This window comes from Phascolarctos cinereus, unplaced genomic scaffold, assembly GCF_003287225.1.
Source record: "Phascolarctos cinereus isolate Bilbo 61053 unplaced genomic scaffold, phaCin_HiC Scaffold_1;HRSCAF=81, whole genome shotgun sequence".
In the NCBI taxonomy this organism is placed as follows: Eukaryota; Metazoa; Chordata; class Mammalia; order Diprotodontia; family Phascolarctidae; genus Phascolarctos; species Phascolarctos cinereus.
Genome location: NW_027555514.1, coordinates 170,908,912 through 170,931,959, shown reverse-complemented (window position 1 = coordinate 170,931,959; position 23,048 = coordinate 170,908,912). Strand labels below are relative to the sequence as shown.

The 23,048-nt window shown below is 37.5% G+C and overlaps 1 protein-coding gene across 1 annotated transcript in view; it reads right to left on the bottom strand.

The window, feature by feature from the left end:
* The window catches only part of ITPR2 (inositol 1,4,5-trisphosphate receptor type 2), a 509,346-nt gene that overhangs the window by 185,396 nt on the left and 300,902 nt on the right, over positions 1-23,048 (bottom strand). The window lies entirely within an intron of this gene.

Genomic DNA, 23,048 nt, shown 5'->3' with positions numbered 1-23,048 from the left:
CAGTCCTGCATCACTGACTGCCTATTGGACATTTCCAACTGGATGCCTTGTAGGCAGCTCAAATTTAACACATCCAAATCAGAACTTTCTGCCTTTCTCCCCAATCCTTCCCTTCTTCCTAACTTTTGGATTTCTATTAAGAGCACTGTTCTTCCAGACATCCTGGTTGGCAGTGATGGAGTCATCTTCCTACCATTAATACACAAGCAGATGCCAAGGATTGTTGATTCTACCTCCAAAATATATCTTTCATCCATCAACTTCTTTCTGTTTACACAGCCATGATTCTAGTTCTAGTCGTTATACTTTCTTTCCTGAACCAATCATCGCATTAGCCCCCAATTTGACATACCACTCTAAAACCTCTCCCCTTTCCATTCTATCCTCTACATAGTTGACAGACTGATATTCATAAAGCTCTAGCCTGACTAGGTCACTACCCTGCTCAAAAAGCCCTAGTAATTGGTCCTCTCCTTCTTGCCTCTAAGACAGAGTTCAGACTCCTCTCTTTGGCTCTTACAACCTTGATAAGCTGTTGCACATCTCTTGCCTTCATGAATTCTGGGTTCTCACCCAATTGGCCTGCTGGATATTTCTTAAATGCAGTATCCAATTTCCCATTTCCAGTAACTGCATAGAATATCCCTCATACTATGAATGCCTGAGCTCCTTTTTGTCTTCTGGTAGAACTGCCAGATTCATTCAAAGCTTAGTTCAAGTATCATTTCATACTTAAAACATATCCTAGCATGCTACCCATATCCAGTTGCTAGAGCCTTCCCCACCAGAAATTAATTAGAAGTTTGCATTTAATTTCCTCTAAAACTATCTAAAAATAGAATGTAAGATCCTTGAGGGCAGGAATTGCTTTGATTTTGTTTTTGTGTTCCCAGTACTTAACATAGTACCTAGTACATATTAAGTGTGTAATAAATACTTGTTTCATTAAACTAAATTGAACCACTAATTCTATTGTCAAAAGCATGACATCAGAGGAAAAAAAATAATTGATAGTAGAAGACAAAAACAAATCTTTTTAGACTAAAGCCTTTTCTGTTCAAGTCTATTTTTTAACTGTTAAGTTATAAATATTTTTAAGTTCAGGTAAAATTGCTGAGTCCTAATTATTTTTTACAAAATACAACAATTAGAATGAATTGTTTTTACCTTAAATTTCTTTTAAAATTATGATAAAAGATAATGGTTTTTAATGGTATTAAGTAAGTTATTTCTGTTTGTAGTTTTCTTGAACTACCATAAATATTCATTGGTCTTTGCTAATATAACTCATTATATTCTGCAAACTGAACTATCTGATGCAACTATGAAATACAAACAAGGTGCTGCTCTACCATATTAAATCTGAAGATGATATTTCAACAAATGTCCTTAAAGTCATGGCAGTCAAGAATAAAATTTTCTGAGAAGAGTCTATTTTCAACCAAGAGTGTGCCACACAGAAATACATATGCTGTCATACATAAATATGTGTGTCAAATTCAGAGGGAAAAAAAAAAAGGCAATCTAAATTAAACCAGAGCTGGAAAGGTTAATACCTTTGACAGGCAGGAAAATTTCTGAATTTGCTCCATTTCTCAATTTTTGTGTCGCAGGTTTAACATTGTTATTATAATTATGATTCTTTTATTGAAAGAACAGATGGAATTTCTTTTGCTTGACTATGCCTATATGATAAAAAACCAAAATGTTTTTCCTTTTCTTTTTTTTTAATTAGAGAGGTGAGATAGGAGAGAAATAAATATTTGTTAGTTGAAAAAATAAAATTTAATTAAAAAAAAGTTCAATATTAAATCTGAATTTCCAAAGTGGGGGGGGGGGGAAGTTCAGTAGGCTCTGAACTAGCAGTTCAATGTGTATCTACATCACTATTCTGACAGGTTTTATTTCTAAGATATCTCCATAATTTTCCATGATTGTGTTTTGTAGCTTAAAATGTTTTCCTGTAGTCTCTCTCTGACTCTTTCTAAACATATACACACTTAGAATCATGCATATCTACCTAAACACAGAAATAGTACTAGAATTTATCAAATTTTGGGGCGCAGTGGATAGAGCACTGGTTCTGGAATCAGGAGGACCTGAGTTCAAATTCAGCCTCAGACACATGATACTAACCAGTGGGTGACCCTGGGCAAGTCACTTAACCCTGATTGCCTCACCAAAAAAAAAAAAAAATAGAATTTATCAAATCTCTTAGCTGTTAAACCATCTACCCTGGCTATCTCTCTCCTAGCCCTCCCCATTTTCCTAGAATAAAATTCCATTCCCTGGTCACCCCTTGCCTACATGTATTATCTTCTCCTATTAACTTATAACTTCCTTTTAAAGTTTGTCTCTCCAGATGTAGCACAGTGTTTGGCACATAGTAAGCATTTAATAAATGCTTTTTCTTCCTTACATTCATTTATTCATGAATGTGTCCTAAAGCAAGAAAGCATCCTATGTGACAGGTCTGACTACGAGTGAATGAATGAAGCATTTATTAAGTTCTTAATATGTACAAAGAACTGTGTCCGGGGTTTACCCTCCCCCCCAAAAAAGTGAGAGAGACCCTGTTCTCAAGGAGCTCACACAAAAAATGGAGGAGACAACACATAAAGGAAAGTTCAGCTACAGAGCAGACAGAAAGGTCAAAGAGCCCTAAGGTACAGCAGTGTTTCTAGATGGCAAGACTGAAGGGTCCTTGGACTACATCAGTAAGTCAGATGACAATGCTGAGGATCTGCAGGGCATAGAGTCAGGGAAGATGGTAACGTCTAGTGACCTTCAAATTCACTAGATAGAACAAATTTGCTGACTTCCATCCCACCCAAGGTGTGTGAGAAATCAATCAGGCCACAAGGGTTCTAGGAAGGCCTCAGCCAAGAGAAACATTGAAAATGAAAGGCAAGGGAAAGGGATCCTTGGCAATGGCAACTCTTGTGACCAGCCTATCCTTGATGGGCTCTGGGATGGCTCAGGGCCTGGAGAGAGGGAAATGCTAATGGCCTGTAGAATCACATACAAATTCCTGTTTAACATTTAAAGCCCTTCACAATCTTGTTCTAACTTATCTTTCTAGGCTGGTTACAGTTATGGTTTAGTCCATAATACTCCATCCCACTCTCCTTTCCCTGGGGAAAAAAAAATACACACTCTACGGCAGCATAATATAACACATACAAGCAGAATTGTCTATCTGTATCCTGATATTAGAGAAATTTTATATATCTATATCTATATATATATATATATGAAATTCATATTGGAAATTCTTTAGGCAGTTAGGTGGCACAGTGAATTGAGCTCTGGGCCTGGAATTGGGAAGACTTAAATTCAAATCTAGCCTCACACACTTAGCTCTGTGACTCTGGGCTAGTTACTTAACCTCTCTTTGTATCAGTTTTCTCAACTGAAAAATGGGGATAATATTCATACCTATCTCACAAAGTTGTTATAGGGATGAAATGAAACAATATTTGTAAAGCACTTAGTACAGTACCTATGCACATAGCTTAGTGGTTCAGTCATTTCAGTTCTGTTGGACTCTTCGTGACCCCATTTGGGGTTTTCTTGGCAAAGATACTGGAGTAGTGAGCCATTTATTCTCTAGCTCATTTTACAGATGAGGAAACTGACAAGGTTAAGTGACTTGTAAGTGTCTGAGGCTGGATTAACTCATGTCTAGTTCTGACTTCAGGCCTGGTGCTCTATCCACTTCACCACCTAGCTCCTCTAGTAGGTGCTCAATATGTGCTTGATTTTTCCTCCTTCTCTCCCTTCCCATGCTTGCAGAATCAAAGCATAGGCTCAGACTGACAATAACAATAATAATTATGATCTTAAAATATGTTACATAATGTTTGCTTGTTTTAACATCAATGCAAAATCAATCAACATTTTACTAAGAGATTATAACATACCAAGCACATATATAAAAATCAGTACACATGAAAAAAATACAGAACAGAGGGGGCCTTAAAATGAAAGGTATTAGCAGTTGGGGGAATTAGCAAAGGCCTCCTTCAGGAGGCGTAAATTAGGCAAAACACAATTCCAGCAGTCAGGGACAGTTAGCGTAAAAGTGAGGAAAGTGAAGGATGGATCAATGTGTGTGAGGAACAGCAAGTAAGACAGTATAGCTGGACCGCAGAGTTTGTGAAAGGGTAGAGGTGATAAAGACCTAAATTATGGTGCTGGCTGTGTGAGCAGGAAAAAAAAAACCTAAAAACCCACACATTTGAGAAATGCTGTAGAAAAAGAATTTACAAAATTTGGCAACTGATTAGATATTTGGGGATAGGAATAGAGACGAGTTGAGGAAGACATCAATTTCAGGAATCTGGTAAACAAATTTGGCTGACAAAAAGCCCTAACTCTTTTTCCTGTAGGCCAATCAAAACCAAATTTAATGTTGATGAGGGTCAGTATGGTTCATAAGAGACAGTAATTTCATAGCCAAAAATGTAAATGAACATTTTTTCCTATGATTTCAATGTCATTATTTTAATACTTACAATAGAGCAGTCCAGTCAAGTAATGAAACAAGGAACTCTTAGAAAACATAGAGCAAAGCTATCCTCTCTACATACTGTACTAAAGGTAAAAATCAAATTATTGATCAAATCCAATGTTGAAAAAATAGCTGTTTGAGGAAGTTCAGATCTTTAGGCAGGATGATTAGGTGTTCTGTCTGTCAGAAGTGGTAAAATACTGTGTTCCAAACTAGTGACTAATACAGAAAAGTAAATTAAAGAGTTCTGTCAAGGGGCCATAAAAGCACATACCTTTGTTACGTTTGGTTCTTTATTCACAGAGAAAGAAACTTTTTTTGGCCATTGCAAGAAAGAAATAAAGCACAAAAAAAGAAGAAAAGAAGCTTTAAAAATGATGCCAAAATACTAATGATTGTCATGGGTAATGGTAGAATAAATCAGGTATTGCTGTGCTTGACATTTAGCTTTTTAAAAAGTGACATGTTTGAGACTAGACAACATCCCACATAAAAGAACTGATATACATACATATGTGTGTGTGTGTGTATGTGTTATGTTAAGGATGATATTTATAGTTCTTAAGAGGTGACGTAAAGCTAGTGAAATTTTTTCTACCATCATTAAAGGACAGATCTTGACAGAGAATGTGAATGTTGTATTTCCTGTGAGACTTTGATATGTGCATTATATTTCCTGTCAGATTCTTTCCAATTACTCTCTCAAAAGAATATGGTAAATCTAAAGCAGAAATGGTATCTGACAAGAACCTAATATTATGAGTAAGTATCTTTATGTGACCTGTGTCCCAGACCTCTTCAAGACCTGACCACCACTCCTACCCCTTAAACCTTAGACTCACACATACCAGTTGTTATCTTGGGGACTGATCCAAAAAGGTCATTTCCTCAGAGTTAATAATGGAAGATCCCTAAACATAGCTAATGAGTTAAGTACCTGAGTCATAATTTTTCTTTCCTTCCTAACTCCTCATACTAGGGAACTTTAACACATGTTGACTCTCCCTCAAACACACTTCCCCAACCAATGTGCTTCCCATGACTTGATCCTCCACCCAATCTCAGCCACACACAAAGATGCTCATAACTTTAATCTTGACATCATCTTGACACAAATGTACAACCTCCATATTCAAGAATTCCAAAATTGCCTTATATAACCATGATCTATTGATTTCCCACCTCTCCTTCAGTCTTCCCTTACCAACTCTACTTGTTGTACACACCATGACTTCTAGCCCCTTGACCCTTCAATTGTCTCCAGGCCATCTCCCCTGCACTAGCTATTCTCTCCTCTTCTTCCCATCTTTTGCTCCCCAGATGAACCAATTCAACTCTATAATGTACTCTTTTCTTGATTCCCTCATCTCTTTATGATTTTGCTCATTTTGTCCTGCCAACCTTCAGCTTTGGTTCACTCCCACCATCTACCACCTTTGCTCCTAAACACATACTGTTGAACAATGGTAGAGAAAATCATGGAATCATTCTGATTGAGTTCAACAAAAATTTATATTTCCCAACCTCTGCTGGGCCCTTACTGATGCTAGGTAATCTTTCTATACCTTCCTTATTAACTCCCTATCCCACTACAGGGCTCTTCCAAACTTCTTCATCCTTCTTCAAGCCTTTATGGCACCCCTCTCCCCATCTCCCATCTCATCAGATGAGAATTTGCCTCTTATTTTACAGAAAAAAATTGAAGCCATCCTCTTTGAGCCCCTCCTTCCTCATCTCACATTACTCATATGTCTCCTGCTACTCTCTCCTCATTTACCTATCTCAGTCATGATGAGGTGGTCCTACTTCCTATAAAAGCCAACACTTCTTTCTGCTCAAGCAATCCCATTCTTTACTCTCTACTCCAATAGTTTACTCTCTTCTGACACTGCCACACACACACACACACACACACACACACACACACCCCATCACTTTTTTTGAGGCTCTCCCTGTCCTATAGGCTCCTTCCAAAATACCTACAAACATGCCCATGTCTCCCCTATTCTAAAAAAAAAACAAAACTTTCACTTGATCCTTCCATCCATGCTATCATCCTATATCTCTTCTGCCCTTTGTGGCTAAATTCCTTGAAAAGGCCATGTACAATAGGTGCCTCCACTTTCCCTCCTCTCACTATACTCCTATCCTCTTACAAGTCAGCTTCTGAGCTCATCATTCCAACAAAATTGATCTCTCCAAAGTTACCAATGATCTAATTGCCAAATCCAATGGCCTTTTCTCAATCCTCATTCTTCTTCTTCACCTCCCTGAAGCCTTTGACACTTCTCCTTAATACTCTCTTCTCTCTAAGTTTTTAGGAAACCACATTTCTAGATCTCCTCCTACCTACCTGATCATTCCTTCTTAGTTTCCTTTGCTGGATCCTCACCCAGAACACATCCATTCCATTGGGTTCTGCCCTGGGTCCTCAGCCCTTCTTCTTCTATACTTCTTCATTTGGTTATCTTCCAATGGATTTAATTATCATCTCTATGCTGACAATTCTCAAATCAACCTACGCTGCTCTAAACTTTCTACTGACTTGCAATCTCACATCTTCCACTGCCTGTCTGACACCTAAAACGAGGTTCCAGTAGACATCTTAAACTCAACATGTCCAAAATGTCCCCTTAAGTCCTACTCTCTCTCTCTCTCTCTCTCTCTCTCTCTCTCACACACACACACACACACACACACACCCCTTTCCTATTACTGTAGAAGGCAACACTGTTCTCCAAGTGCCTCAGGCTCACAAGGTAGATGTCATCTTTAACTTCTTACTATGCCCCGACCCTCATAGCCAATCTGCTGCCTTTGTGCTATCTCTTGATGTCTACTTTGCTCCTCTGTCACTCCTACCACTTTTCCAGGCCCCCATCACCTCATGCTTATACTACTATAATAGCATGCTGGTGGGTCTGCTTGCTTTATGTCTCTCTTCTCTCCAATCTATCCTCCATTGAGCTACCAAATCTATTTTTCTAAAGTGCAGGTCCAACCATATCACTTCCTACTCAATAAATTCCAGTGGCTCCCTACTACCTCTAAGTGAAAATTCAAAATCTTCTGTTTGGCATTCAAAGCCCTTCAAAACCTATCCCCTTCCTACCTTTCCAGTCTTCTTATACCCTACTCTCTGCCACACACACTACAATCCAGTGTCCCTGGTCACCTTGCTGTTCTATAACAAAACACTCAACTTCTTGACTCTGGGCATTTTCTCTATCTCCAATGCCTAGAAAGCTCTCCCTCCTCATCTCTGCTTACTGGGTTTCCCTGATGACTTCCTTTAAGTCTTAATTTAACTTCCATTTTCTACAGGAAGCTTTTCCCACACCTCTTCCTTATAACGCCCTCATTCTCTTAATTATTTCCTATTTATCCTGTATGTAGCTTGTTTGTACATATTTGTTTGCTTTATTGTCTCTCCCATTTTATTGTGAGCTACTTGACGGTAGGGACTATCTGTTACCTCTTTTTGTATCCCCAACATTTAACACGGTACACTGCACAGAGTAAATGCTTGATGAATGTTTATTGGCTGTGGTTAAAATGGGGTTCCCATCTCCCATCCAATAATGTCAGGTAGTAATTTCACCCTCCAGAAAATTCAGAAGATGCAAAGGACTCATAGGGGTCCACAAGCAAATATAGAAAAGATATTAGGGATTCAAAGGACAGATACAGAAAGCATGCAAATAGTTCCCTTCCCAAAGAACTGAAATGAGGGATACCATTAGGGCAGTATTCTGACATCCCAGTGAATCCCCAGCTTCCCCCAGAGCAATACACAGTCTCTCTAAGATTTGAGGTATCCCCTAGGGTTTGAATGCTTCCTCTCCAAAGAAAAATATTATTCAAAGCTCCCAAAAAGGTACCTTTCTCTTCAGACCTACACTGTCCTAACAACTCACTGTAATCCTAGGGGACTAAAATAAATTTAAATATCTCATCATCTTCCCAGGTCAAGGCTCTACTCTCTGCTTACAGGGGTTACACAAGCAATACCTTTCTTTCTCCAAAACAGAACACTTATCTTTTGAGGAATGTCTTCAGGCAGTCTATCAGACTCTAGATATCTAGTCTCTGATAAGTGCTCAGAGAGGGATACAGAAAGGCTGAGGATGGACTCTGCTAAAAGTCTTTTTTATCTCTCAGGTCCTAACTAGACATCTTTGGAGAAACCCATTTGTGATCATTCCCCTGTATGCTCAACAAGGGACCAATTACCATATTCTATAGAGGAAAAGGAATTCTTATCAAAATGCTGATCATGGGGCAGGTAGGTGGTGCAGTGGATGGAGCACCATCCCTGAAGTCAGGAGGACCTGAGTTCAAATCTGACCTCAGACCAAACACTTAACACTTACTAGCTGTGTGACCCTGGGCAAGTCACTTAACCCCAATTGCCTACAAATAAAATAAATTAATTAAATAAAATAGAAAAAGAAAAATGTATATTAAGGGGGCAGCTAGGTGGTACAATGGATAGAGCACTGGCCCTGAAGTCAGGAGGACCTGAGTTCAAATCCAGCCTTAGACCAAACACTTAACACTTACTAGCTGTATGACCCTGGGCAAGTCACTTCACTCTAATTGCCTAAAAAAAAAAATGCTGATCACCCCCCCAAACAAATATAGACATACATAAATACACACACACACACACACACACACACACACACACACACACACACACACACACAAACCAGTGGTAAAACACTTCACATCTCACACATTAAATTAGGTCTCCTACCTGAAGAGGTCAGAGTTACCTAGGCTGATTCTGGAATATTTAGTGTATGGGTAAGGTTGAGTCTAATTAGGGAAGAGAGAGCTAGGCAAATTTTGCACAAGCATTTCATCCATGGTATTTATTCAGTTGAGTGATATGAATAAGAATTTTTAAATGAATGATTCTGGCGAAAAAGAAAAGTTTTTTTCAAATTAAAATTGTTACCATACTTTTAACCTGAAACTTTCACACACTTTACTATTTTTCAATTACATCATCACACACTTCCTTCAGGATGGTACAATACATACAAACAAAAGGAATGAAATTCCAAAAGAACAACTTATGTATCTGTCAGTCAAGATTCAGAGCTTCATATTTATGAAAACAATTGGCAAACAACTTTACATGTTCCAAGAAAGAAAAATGTTGCAGCAGATGTCTTGTCAAGAGGGTACAGACTGCACGCTTTCATCCATATGTTTTATCAGCCTTGAGAAAGATATGCTCAATCATTTTTTTCTTAAAATTCTCAAAAACACAAAATACCCACATGTTAAGGTATAGTGAAATAGAGGAATTATTTGTGATGCAGTGATGAACTAGGATTTGGAATATCATTTACAAAAGGATAAGGTATCTTTATATATGAAAACTATCCTATATATGTTAAACTCCCATATATCTTCATATATTAGGAAAGTTGAGTTTTATACCAAAAAAAATGGCATGGTGAAGGAAGGTGATACAAATAAGAAACTGAGAGAATAGGGAGAAAAGACTTGAAATACATCTCTCTTAACCTTTGAGTGACAATATAAAACAGAACCCGAAATCTACTGGTCTTTTGAGTATAGAGTTCCAATATAGAATACAGAACCATTGCTACCTTAATAAAGTTAGACAGGTTATGACCAATTTTCCTAGGCTGGTATGTCACAAGTATATTTCAAGATAAAAGATGGAGAGAACACTGAAGTCAGAAACACTAATGCCAGAACACTAGACAAAGGGGAAGGAAGCAGTGCAGGTTGTGCCCACAAATCAACAGCAGGCCTTGGGGTAACTGAATCTGCAGCAGCTCTGGCTTCTGGAGGTCACAGTTGGTAAGGGGGTCTGACACCTGGTTGGGCAATTATAGGGTCCCTTTGCTGGCACTGGGTGGAGGACTCTGTTGCATTGCCCTTCCATGTATCCAGATTGAGTCCCAGGGCAAGAAGGAATACTAGCACACCAAAGCTTTTGGCTGCAGGGGACCAAGAACCCTGGTCACAGTTCCAGGGCAGAAAAGAGTGCTTCTGGTTATCCACAGACCAGAGCACAGGCCAGAAGAGTAGTAAACACACCTCTCCTTAGACCATGCCACATGGGCAGAACTGAAAACTCGCAGACCCTCCGAACTAGATCTGAAAACAGCTCCACAAAAAAATCTAGATCTTGGGACAGTGCCTCCTCCACTCTATGAACAGAGCCCAAGTTAAAAGTCAAGAAATAGGCTGGAAAAATGAGTAAACAACAACAAAAGAACCTGATCACATAAAATTACTATGGTGATAGGGAAGACCAAAACACAAACTCAGAAGAAGACAACAAAGTCAAAACTGCTACATCCAAAGCCTCAAAGAAAAATATGAACTGGTCTCAGGCCCAAAAAGAATTCCTGGAAGAGTTAAAAAAAAAAAAAGAATTGTAAAAATCAAATAAGAGAAGTAGAGGAAAAATTGGGAAAAGAAATGAGAGTGATGCCAGGAAATTATGAAAAAAGAGGCAATAGCCTGGCAAAGGAAGTACAAAAAAATACTGAAGAAAATAACTTTTTTTGGGGGGCAATTGGGGTTAAGTGACTTGCCCAGAATCACACAGCTAGTAAGTAAGCCAGATTTGAACTCAGTCCTCCCAACTCCAGGGCTGGTGCTCTATGAAAATAACATTTTAAAAAACAGAATAGGTCAAATGGTGAAAGGGGCACAAAAATCCAATAAAGATAAGAATGCCTTAAAAAGTAGAAGTGCCAAATGGGGGGGAGGGGAAGATACAAAAATTCTCTGAAGAGAAGAACTCCTTAAAAAAGTAGAATTAGTCAAATGGAAAAGGAGATACAATTCCTTAAAAAAACAGAATTGGCCAAGTAGAAGCTAATGACTCCATGAGACATCCAGAAACAATAAAACAAAGTCAAAAGAATGAAAAAAAAACAACAAGAAAATATGAAATATCTCATTGGAAAAACAACTGACCTGGAAAATAGATCTAGGAGAGAAAATTTGAGAATTATTAGACTACCTGAAAGCCAGGATCAAAAAAAGAGCCTAGACATTGTCTTTCAAGAAATTATCAAGGAAAAGGGCCCTGATATTCTAGAACCAGGAGGTAAAACAGAAATTGAAAGAATCCACTGATCATCTCCTGAAAGAGATCCCAAAATGAAAACTCCCAGGAATATTATGTAGGAATATTACAGAGCTCCCAGGTCAAGGAGAAAATATTGTAAGCAGCTAGAAAGAAACTATTGAAATATTGTGGAGCCACAGTCAGGATAACACAAGATTTTGCAGCTTCTACATTAAAGGACTGGGGGACTTGCAATATGATATTCCAGAGGGCAAAGGAGGTAGGATTACAACCATGAATCACCTACCCAGCAAAACTGAGCATAATCCTTTAGGGGAATAACAGATATTCAATGAAATAGAAGACTTTCAGGTATTCCAGATGAAAAGATCAGAGCTAAATAGAAAATATGACTTTCAAATGCAAGACTCAATATAAGCATAAAAAGGGAAGTAGGAAAGAGAGATTCAATAAAGTTAAACTGTCCACATTTCTACATAGGAAGATGATACTTGTAACTCCTAAGAACTTTATCATTAGGGCAATTAGAAGGAGTATACATAGGCAAAAGACATGGGTGTGAGTTGAAAATGATGGGATAATATCAAAAAAAAATAAAATTAAGAGATGAAAAGAGGAATTCACTAGAAGAAAAGGAAAATGAGAGGTAGAATGGGGTAATCATCTCACATAAAAGAGGTGCAAGAGAACTTTTACAGTGAAGGGGAAGATGGGGGAAGTGGAGTAGGGAGTGCTTGAACCTTATTCTCTTCAGAATTTACTCAAAAAGGAAATAACATACACATTCAGTTGGGCATAGAAATCTATCTTACCATAAAGAAAAGTAGAAGAGGAAAGGAATGAGGAAAGTGAGGGGGAGGGGCCAGAGGTTATAGAAGGGAGGACAAACTGGGAAAGAAGGTAGTCGGAAGCAAAACACTTTTGAGGATGGCTAGGGTAAAAGGAAAGAGAGTAGAATAAACAGGTGAGGGGGAACAGGACAGAGGGACATAACATAATCATCACTGTGAAAAGATGTTTACAAGTTTCTCTGATAAAGGTCTCATTTCTCAAATATAGAGACAACTGAGTCAAATTTATAAGAACAGAAGTCATTCCCCAATTTATAAATGCTCAAAGGATATGAAAAGGCAGTTTTCAGATGAAGTAATCAAAACTATAACTGTATGAAAAAATGCTCTAAATTACTGTTCGTTAGAAAAATGCACATTAAAAGAATTCTGAGGTATCAATCTGATACTTATCAGATTGACTAATATGACAGGGAAAAAAATGACAAATGTTGGAGGTGATATGAGAAAATGGAGACAGCTAGGGGCACAGTGGATAGAGCATCAGCCCGGAAATCAGGAGGACCTGAGTTCAAATCTGACCTTAGACACCTCACACTTACTAGCTGTGTGACCCTGGGCAAGTCACTTAACCCCAGTTGCCTAAAAAAAAAGGAAGGAAGAAAGAAAGAAAGAAGGAAAGACAGAAAGAAAGAAAGAAAGAAAGAAAGAAAGAAAGAAAGAAAGAAAGAAAGAAAGAAAGAAAGAAAGAAAGAAAGAAAGAAAGAAAGAAAGAAAGAAAGAAAGAAAGAAAGAAAGAAAGAAAGAAAGAAAGAAGGAAGGAAGGAAGGAAGGAAGGAAGGAAGGAAGGAAGGAAAGAAAGAAAGAAGAAAGAAAGAAAGAAAGAAAGAAAGAAAGAAAGAAAGAAGAAGAAAGAAAGAAGAAAGAAAGAAAGAAAGAAAGAAAGAAAGAAAGAAAGAAAGAAAGAAAGAAAGAAAGAAAGAAAGAAAGAAAGAAAGAAAATGGAAACAATGCACTGTTGGTATAGCTGTAAACTGATTCAACCTTTCTGGAGAGCAATTTCGAATTATGCCCGAAGGGCCATAAAACCATGCATACATAACCTTTGACCCAGCAATACCACTACTAGGTTTGTATCCTAAAGAGATAAAAAACAAAATGGTAAAGAACCTATATATACAAAAATATTATGAATATTTTATAGCTGCTATAAGTAGCTCTTTTTGTGGTGGCCAAAACTTCAAAATTGAAGGATGCCCCTCAATTAGAGAAATTGCTGAATAAGTTGTAGTATATGATTGTAATGGAATATTATTGTAGTATAAGAAATGATAAGCAAGATGCTCTCAGAAAAACCTGGAAAGACTTACATAAACTGGTACAAAGTGAAGTGAGCAGAACCAGGAGAACATTGCTCATAATAACAGCAATATTTTACAATGATCAGTTGTGAATGACTTAGCCATCCTCAGTAATGCAATGATTCAAAAGACTTATGATGGAAAAATGCTATACATTTCCAGAGAAAGAACTGGTGGAGTCTGAATACAGATCAAAGCATTTTTTTTTACTTTATTTTTCATGGGGTTTTTTTTTTGGTCTGTGTTTTCCTTCACAATGTGAATAATATGGAAATATAGTCTGCATGACATGTATAACCTATATCAGATTGCTTGCCTTCTCAGTAAGGGGAAACAGGTGAAGAGAGAGAATTTGGAACTCAAAATTTTAAAAAGTAAATGTTAAAAATTGTTTTTACATGTAATTGGGAAAATAACAAAACATTAAATAATAAAAAGCAACTATCATCCATTTTGAGAATCGCAAGAAGTCTAGGGGGTGGGTGCTATTATTATCCCTGTTTACAGCTAAGGAAACTGAAGCAAACAGAAGTTAAGTGATTTGGCCAGGGGCACAGGGCTAGGAAGTGTCTGCGGCTGGATATGAACTCAGTTTCTCCTGACTCCAGGCCCAGTGCTCCCAGGTCCACTGGGCCACCCAGCTGACTTTAGAACAAAGTTTCTAGTGTTACCCTCGCTTCAAAAGTCTTTGGAAACATATGCCATGGCACTTCACAAAATTCAAGGTATTTTGCTCAGTCATTTTAAATGGAAATGCTTTTTCATTAATGTTTCCTAATTGTTAGGTATTTTTCAAGCAATACATTAAGTTATAATTGCAAAGAGTATGCACAGTCTAACGTAAGCGTACATTATCAGTAGACGGCATAAAGCCTAAGACATCATGTGTAACAATATAATGAGACATGGAATCATGCCCTCTGGCCAATCATTGTGTAGAATCTAAAGAACAAATGTAAATTATTTAGATGTTTTGTTTCAGGGCTCATTTTCCTCAAGGGCACAGATCCAATCAACACTGCCCCATTTCTCCGATATTAGTCATGAGCTCTTGGATCTATCTGAATGGTGATTAAGTTACCATATAACTGCTTCACCCAAATGTCCACGTTATTTTTATTTATACAACAGATAACATGTATGTTCTTGCTCTTTTCCTAAATAAATAAATGTAAACCATAACTTGTATGGATCATGTAATCTGTGATCCATAAGAGACAAAAGATGATTAGGTACTAAGGACTGAGACATCTATGTAAAATTCAAAATGGATGTGTTGGGTTTTTTTTAAATCAGATCAAGTTCTGAAAATACTAATATATGAAGAAACTACTGATGATGACAATAAAGATTCATTAAAAGGTTAATATTCAAAGTAAAAACTAAACAGAAGGAAAAATATCTCCTGTTTATATGATTGAACTGGCATGCTGTGAATTTATGACAAGAGAAGCTGTCACTTTGACTGTTATTTCTGAGGCTCTCAAATATACCCATAGAGGGAAAGGTGCACTCACAATTCTTTTTGTTGGTTTCACAGGCTAAGCTATATCTAGATTATCATGTAACAACAGATTTGTACTTCCACCGAATCGACCACAACCCCGAAGAATGAGAAGGATATGTACTAAACATAGCCGCTGTGGGAGATGGCTGTGGGAAGAGGAAATGGACACAACACAACTCTTACACTCCTCCACTTCCTGCCTTGGTTGTCTTCCTAGTGGGTCAACAACACACCAGACGAACACACAGACACACAGACCACTCATGAAAGCCAACAGTCTGAGTAACTCAGAAAGCTATACCTTTCCTGACTTGCTGTAGTCTTACCTGAGGCAATTATCTTCTCACTGATAAATACAATCTGCCTAAAGGTCATATAGCAAGTCTTACAGTCTATCATAGGATCATAGGATTACAGCTAGAATGGACATTACAAATAATCTAGTTGAACTAACCCCATTTTAAAGGTAAGGAAGGGAGCAGGACATATGTCTAAGCTTAAAACAGAACTCAATCACACACCCCACCCCCATTCCAAAATCTAAAAGACCCAAATCAACTCAATGGCTCCAGCATGGCAGATCTACGAATTGCCAGTGCTGGGCAAGAGAACTAAAGAACTGAGGAGCAGGACAGGACACGGGGACAGAACATCCTGTATGAGGGTTATGTGATACTCCACTAAGCCTGAAGAAAAGAGCTCAGCACTCAACTGGAGCCAGTTCTGTCCCCTAAAAAGTCACTTGTGACAGAAATCTAGGTTGTGAACCCCGAATTGCCCAGCGTCAGAGGAATCTGAGTCACTCTGAGATCAAGACCCCAAGCAAAAGACAGTCATCAGAAGAGACAGTCAGAAAGTATGCAATAAGGGAAAATTAGCCAGGAAAAAAAATCTGAAATTACCAAAGATCTCAGGTAGAAGAAAATTCAAAGACCTTGAATATAAACAGATTAAACAAGCAGGTAAACTATTAACAACCAAAGAAAATGTGTTCTCCAAATCTAAGAAATGAGTTCAGGCATCTAAAAATAAATACTGCAAAACAAAGGAAAGTGATCTAACACTTGATGAGACAAAGAACTCTGTGGAATTTTAGGAGAACATGGAACTACAACACATTATTCCTGAGTGGTTTAAAAGAGAAATTATAACTGTGAGAGGAGAATTTATGGCCTGCTCAACAAAAATAATGGGTAGAATAGAAAACCGGAATCTTCGATGGCAAATTTCGCCTAAGAAACCAGAGATTAATAACAGATCAAGATACAAATATACAGAAATGAAGGACAATCTAGAAGAAAAGCAAAAAAGCAATTAACATTAAAAGAAAAAACGCTCACTGAAGCAAAAGATACTGACCTTGAAGACATTATTACCAGAGATAACATAAGGATCATAGGTCTTCTGGAAGAATACAAAACAAAAAACTAAGCACCAAAATGCTGGAAATAACACAAGAGAACTACAAAGTTTTCTAAAGGTAGAAAATGGAAAAAAAAAAAAGAAAGAATTCATTGATGGTCTCCAGAAAACAAAGGGCACAAAATCCACTTATACCTATACTCTGGAATCTTGAGGATAACCTACTCATCCTCCCTACAACCTGAATGCATCTAAACTCTTTTTCTCCAGCTCCTTCTTCTTTATACCAATAAATGTAAATATTATCATTTACCTTTTCATCCAGATGATCACTGAACTAGACTATCAGATCTATTAATTTGGCTCAGTCAGCAAAAACCAAACTCCCTGCTAACCAACACTTAATTCACTTAAATACCTGCTAATATCTCAGCAAAACACCAACACAGTAAATCAGACCTCAAAGATGTTGAAATGCATTGATATTTATAATTGGCTTTTTTTTTAAAATCCACCATAAAGCCAGTGTTTCCTGTTTATAAATTGAATCTAATAAAAGAAATTTATGCAGCCTGCCTCTGATAAGTACTCTGTAACCTTGGGCAAATTATTTAATCTTGCCAGCCTCCTTTTCTTCATCTACAAAATGAGACATTTAGACTTAAAAGTCTCTGAGGTCCCTTCTCCATCTAGATCTAAAATACTACGGGATGATTATAAATTTCAGAGAAAAATTTTGGTGGAGTCAGGGCTCTGCTAAGTTTCTCCTTCCTTCTGTCCTTTATCATGTGGAGGAGACAACCTATTAAAGAGTCTGACAGCAATCAGAACAATAAATTCAAGAAACAGACAAGTTAAACAGATCCAAGTGAGAAGAGGTATGTAATGCCATGAGCACCTGCAATTGAATCTACATTGTTTTGAAAGCTGAGCTCAGTTAAAAACTGATGTCTAGGAAAAACCTAGATAGAGCAAGAAAGTATGAGCATACCAGAAATAATTGCAAAGAGTGGCTGAATACAAGAAAATCTGACTTCTTATCCCATCATCTTCTAATGTATGGGCCTCAGGAGCTAGACAAGAGACCAGACCTGCTTGCCCAAAAATGAAAGCAGTTCATAGAACAACAGTACCTAGAAATGTTCCCCTTGGATATGTGGAAGGTTGGGAGACGAAAGATCATAATAATCTGCTGCAAGGATACCAGCAATTTAAGGGACAGAGCTGTCCTCTCCTACAAATATGGACTAGATGGCTACTTGTATGTTAGATACACTTAATATGGGAAGGTAGATTTGGTTCAATGAAGTTGATGCCCACAGAACTGGCATCAGGGAATGAGGACAAGGCCAGCAATAGTGCCCTAGGTACTGAAGATGCTAATACTGACCTCATTAGCAATTATTTATAGGTCCACTCTACCTGGATTAAAAAGACCCCCTTGAGAAGGAAATTAAAACACAGTGTTTATCTGCACCAAAAAATGGATGCTATGTTACAAAATGGATCACATAATTATGTACTAGTCATTCTATGAACAACATTTGAGAAGGGGAAATGCCTTTACAGCCTATGAAAGCACTAGGACTCTGTGGATCATCCTAGGATAATAGATTTAAAACTGAGACCTTAGAAATGATCCTGTCCAATTCCCCCATTTTGTAGATAAGGAAACTGAGGTCCTAAGAAGGGAACTTTCTTGCCTAAGGTCACATGAGGTGTGTGAAAGTTAGTCAAGATTTGAATCTAGTCCTCAAATCCTAGATACAATGCTTCTTTCATTATGCCATGCATGGACTGAGTGATATATGGACTGAGTGATGAGAACTGTCCATATATGGATTACATTACAGTGATCATCAACTTCACTAAGGAAATCACTGGTCAAGATAGTGTAGGAACCTTTGCTTTGTATTTATCTCTAAAGTATAGACGTTATTTGGAATGAACTTCAACCTTTTCAAGGTTTAACTGAATGCTGCAAGCAGCAATCTGGGACTCAATATCTAAACACTTTGACCATTTATGTATCCTTTTGTAGAAACTTATAGGACAATTGTAGCAAGAGAACCCAAGAATGGGGATCTTTCAATTTGGAAGGAAGTTCAAAGAAGTCTGATTTGGCTGACTTTCCAGTGCCTGAAAAACAGAAAGGCAGGAGAAAGGCAGCAAGAGGACAGATGTGTTCCCACTATACAAGTGGAATGTGGAATGTGCCCAAGGAACAACCCATAAATGTACCTCACTGATTTGCAACAGAAATCTCAGAAAATTGCCTTCGTACAAAGAAAAGTCTCAGAAATCATCTGAAAGAACTAGTGGCTATCATCACAGAGTCCATGAGTCTTTAAACCTCATCATTATACTGTGAGCTCCTTGAAAGCAGAGACAGCATTTTGCCTTTCTTCGTATGTCCAGTGCTTAGCACAGTGCCTGGCACATAGTAAGCTTATTGTTTATTGTTTATTGATTATTATTTAGTTTATTGAATAATAATTAGTTTATTGACTTAATGTTTATTGACTATTAACTGATGTTTATTGTTTATTGACTATTAACTGACTGGTACTGGAAAAGAAGACAAAGATCTGGACATGTATAGATTACTGGAATTAGAACTGGAGATTTAAAGTGAACCAGTACAACATGCCAAGAGTATACTATGTCAGTACTGTTTGCTAGGTAGAAAATCAGCTTCCAGTATTGGATTTATATAGTGCATAGCAGATTCCAATAGCAAAGAAAGATAACGACAAAAGAGTCTTCATCTATCCAACATAATTCTTCCACTCTGAGACTATGCCACAAGGCATCTTGGGGGGCACCTGCCTCTTTCTACAGCTTATAGAGAATGTAGTTGGAGACATGACCTAGATTGTGAGGTCCTTGAGAGCAGGACTACATTTAGTCATTCATTGTACCACCCCTACACCTCCACACCCCCAATTCCCCTCCACCTCCCCCTGAGCATAGCAGAATTTAGTAGGCACTTATTAAATTCTTATGGACTGACTGGATATATGGGTGTAGCTGGATAATCTTGTTATGTTTGGAAAGACTTTGGAAGAACATGAGGAAGATTGATGACAGTGTTGAATTTATTGGAAGAAACTGGTCAGATGCTTATGGTTTTATGTAATTCAAGGTAAGAAGGTTTCCTTTATCAATGTAGATCAAAACTTTTCTGAAATTTAGAGACTAAAAAGTTGCCTGGGGCACTGAGAAGTTAAGTGACTTATCTCACTTATAGGTCTCACAGCACACATTCGTCAGAGGTGGAATTTGATTCTGAGGCCACCTCTCTAATAACCACATTAAACTTTTTCTGATTCACTGCTTCTTTAAAAAAACACACACTCACACACACTCTCACTCACAAGCATTTTACATGGATTATAAGTCTAAGAAAGGGTTGCTAAACTTCTGCTGGTCTTTTTTAAAAATAGTTTATATTCTCACATCTAAATTTTAAAGGATGAAGAATGAACTAAATAAAAGAGAAAGTATATTTTTAATTTTTAGAGTAAATATGTAATTGAACAATACAATTTTTGAAACATGTCCCTTCTACTAATATGCATGGTGTATCTATTTAAGAAGAGTATCTTCAATTTATATACAAAAGTCCAAATCTAATCATATTAGAGTATTACTTTTCACAAAAACAAACTAAAAGGAAAATAATAAGTAAATAGGATTAATTCATTATAATGATTAAATATAGGTGGCTAGCTAAATAAAACAAATTAAATTAATTTAAATGTATATAGGTATATTGCCTATGCTAAACATATACTGCTATCTATTTATTAATGAGTACCTGTGATGTCTTACTAAATAACACACTGACAAGTATTTATGAATTGTTAAACCACTGTGAAGTCATTTGTGCTATACAGACACATCATACCTAACACTGATTGTTGGGACTGCAAAACACTTTAGAGACAACAATATTTAGACACACATTTCTATATGATAAAAAGGACAACAGGAAGAATGATTTTCAAGAGAGTAATGTCACTAGATCACAAAGCACAAAATCATATTATCACTGGCCATCTGATTTATATCTTGAATGATCAACCAAACATCATTATAATAGGATTTCAGGATATCACAGTAAACCATGACTGTAATGTACTAGTAATAAAACTGTGAAACAACATTGATGAAGACAACACTACATGTTTATGGGTTGCTTATTTGTAAATCTGGTCCAGAAGTCATTTCATGAGCTTGGGGAAATTCTGGGGTTGAAATTCCTTCCTTCTATGAATGCAAATCGGCAAATTATATGTAATTTATATTCCTTGAGAATTGGCTGGGGCATAGAGAAACTGTTACTAGTCTACTATCCTACAGCAATCATGAGTCAGAGGTAGGCCTTAGATATAAGTCCCTCTGACTCTAAGGATTGCCTTTTATCTACTACATCATATTGCCTCTGTAATTTTAAGCATACTATTGTCAAATTCTTCCATTACAAAATAATATTCTGAATTATCATCAAAACATATATTTGGGGGGCAGAGCCAAGATGGTGGAGTAAAAGCAGTGACTTGCTTGAGCTCTGCTCCAAACCCCTCCAAATACCATAAAAAATGGCTCTAAACAAATTATAGAGCAGCAGAACCCACAAAAAGACAGAGTGAAATAAATTTCCAGCCCCAGACAACCTAGATGGTTGATTAGAAAGGTCTATTGTGCTGGGCTGGGAGAGAAAGGCAGTTCAGTGTGGGCATGAAGGCCTCAGTGAACCTGGAGCAGGCCAAATCACAGGCAGCTATGGCAGTTTCCAGACTTCTCAACCTACGTTGATCAGAGAGGGATTGCAGGGATCTCTTTGGTGGGGCTAAAGCAGAACTCTCTTCCTTTGCCTGTGCTTGGATCTGGGTCACAGTTCTGGGTGGTGGTCCTGGGACAAGAAGGAATACTGGCACGGCGGAGCTTCTAGTAGCTGTAAAGAGGGAATCCTCCTCACAGTTCCAAGGCAGAAAAGAGTGCTTGTGGTCACTCATAAATCACAGCCCAGGCCAGGAAAGGAGTAAACACCTCACCCTTGATCATATCACCTTGGAAGAACTGAAAACTTACAGGTCCCTAGAAGTATCTCTGAAAACAGCTGCACAAAACCCCGAAAGCTTTGGACAGTACATTCTCCACACTGGAGGCAGACCCCTACCTTAAAAAAGAGTTTAAAACTCAAGTAATTGGCTAGGATCATGAACAAACAATGCAAAAAAACAGCCAGACCATAGCATCTTACTTTAGTGACAAAGAAGATCAAAACCTACAACCAGAAGAAGACAGCAAAGTCAAAGCTCCTACATCCAAAGCCTCCAAGAAAAATATGAATCAGTCCCAGGCCTTGGAAGAGCTCAAAAGGATTTTGAGAAGCAAGTAAGAGAAGTAGAGGAAAAACTGGGAAGAGAAAGAAGAGTGACACAAGAAAATCATGAAAAACTAGTCAACAGCTTGCTAAAGGAGACCCAAAAAAATACTGAAGAAAATAACACCTTAAAAAATAGCCTAATGAACAGAACCAAGAGGACTTTGTACACAATAACAGCAATGTTATGCAATGACTAATATTATTAAACTGAACCCTTCTCAGCATTGCAAGGATCTGGGACATCTCCAGAGGCCTTGGGATGGAAAATGCTGTCCACATCCAAAGAAAGAACTATGGAAGTCGAATCTCTATCACTTATTTTTACCTTCTGTTGAGTTTTGTTTCATCTTTCTGATGGTTCCTCCTATTGGTTTTAATTTTTACTTACAACTTCACTAATGTAAAAAATATGTTTAATAGGAATGTAAATGTAAAGCCTATATCAGATTGTGCACCATCTTGGGGAGGGTGGGGGGGGAGGAGGGAGAAAAATTTTTAACTCAAAAGCATATGGAAGTGATTGTTGATAAATCAAAATAAATTAATAAAACTTTTTTAAAAATAGCCTAACCCAAATGGCAAAAGAGGTCCAAAAACCCAATGAGGAGAAGAATGCCTTAAAAAGCAGAATTGGCCAAATGGAAAAGGAAGTTTGAAAGCTCATGGAAGAAAATACTTCCTTAAAAATTAAAATGGAGCAATTGGAAGCTAGTGACTTTATGAGAAATCAAGACACTGTAAAACAAAACCAAAAGAATGAAAAAATAGAAGACAATGTGAAATATCTCACTGGAAAAACAACTGACATGGAAAATAGATCCAGGAGAGATAATTTTAAAATTACTGGACTATCTGAAAGCCATGATCACAAAAATAGCCTAGACATCATCTTTCAAGAAACTATCAAGGAAAACTGCTCTGATATTCTAGAACCAGAGGGTAAAATAGAAATGGAAAGAATCCCCAATAATCTCCTGAAAGAGATCCCCAAAGGAAAACTCCTAGGAATATGGTAACCAAATTCCAGAG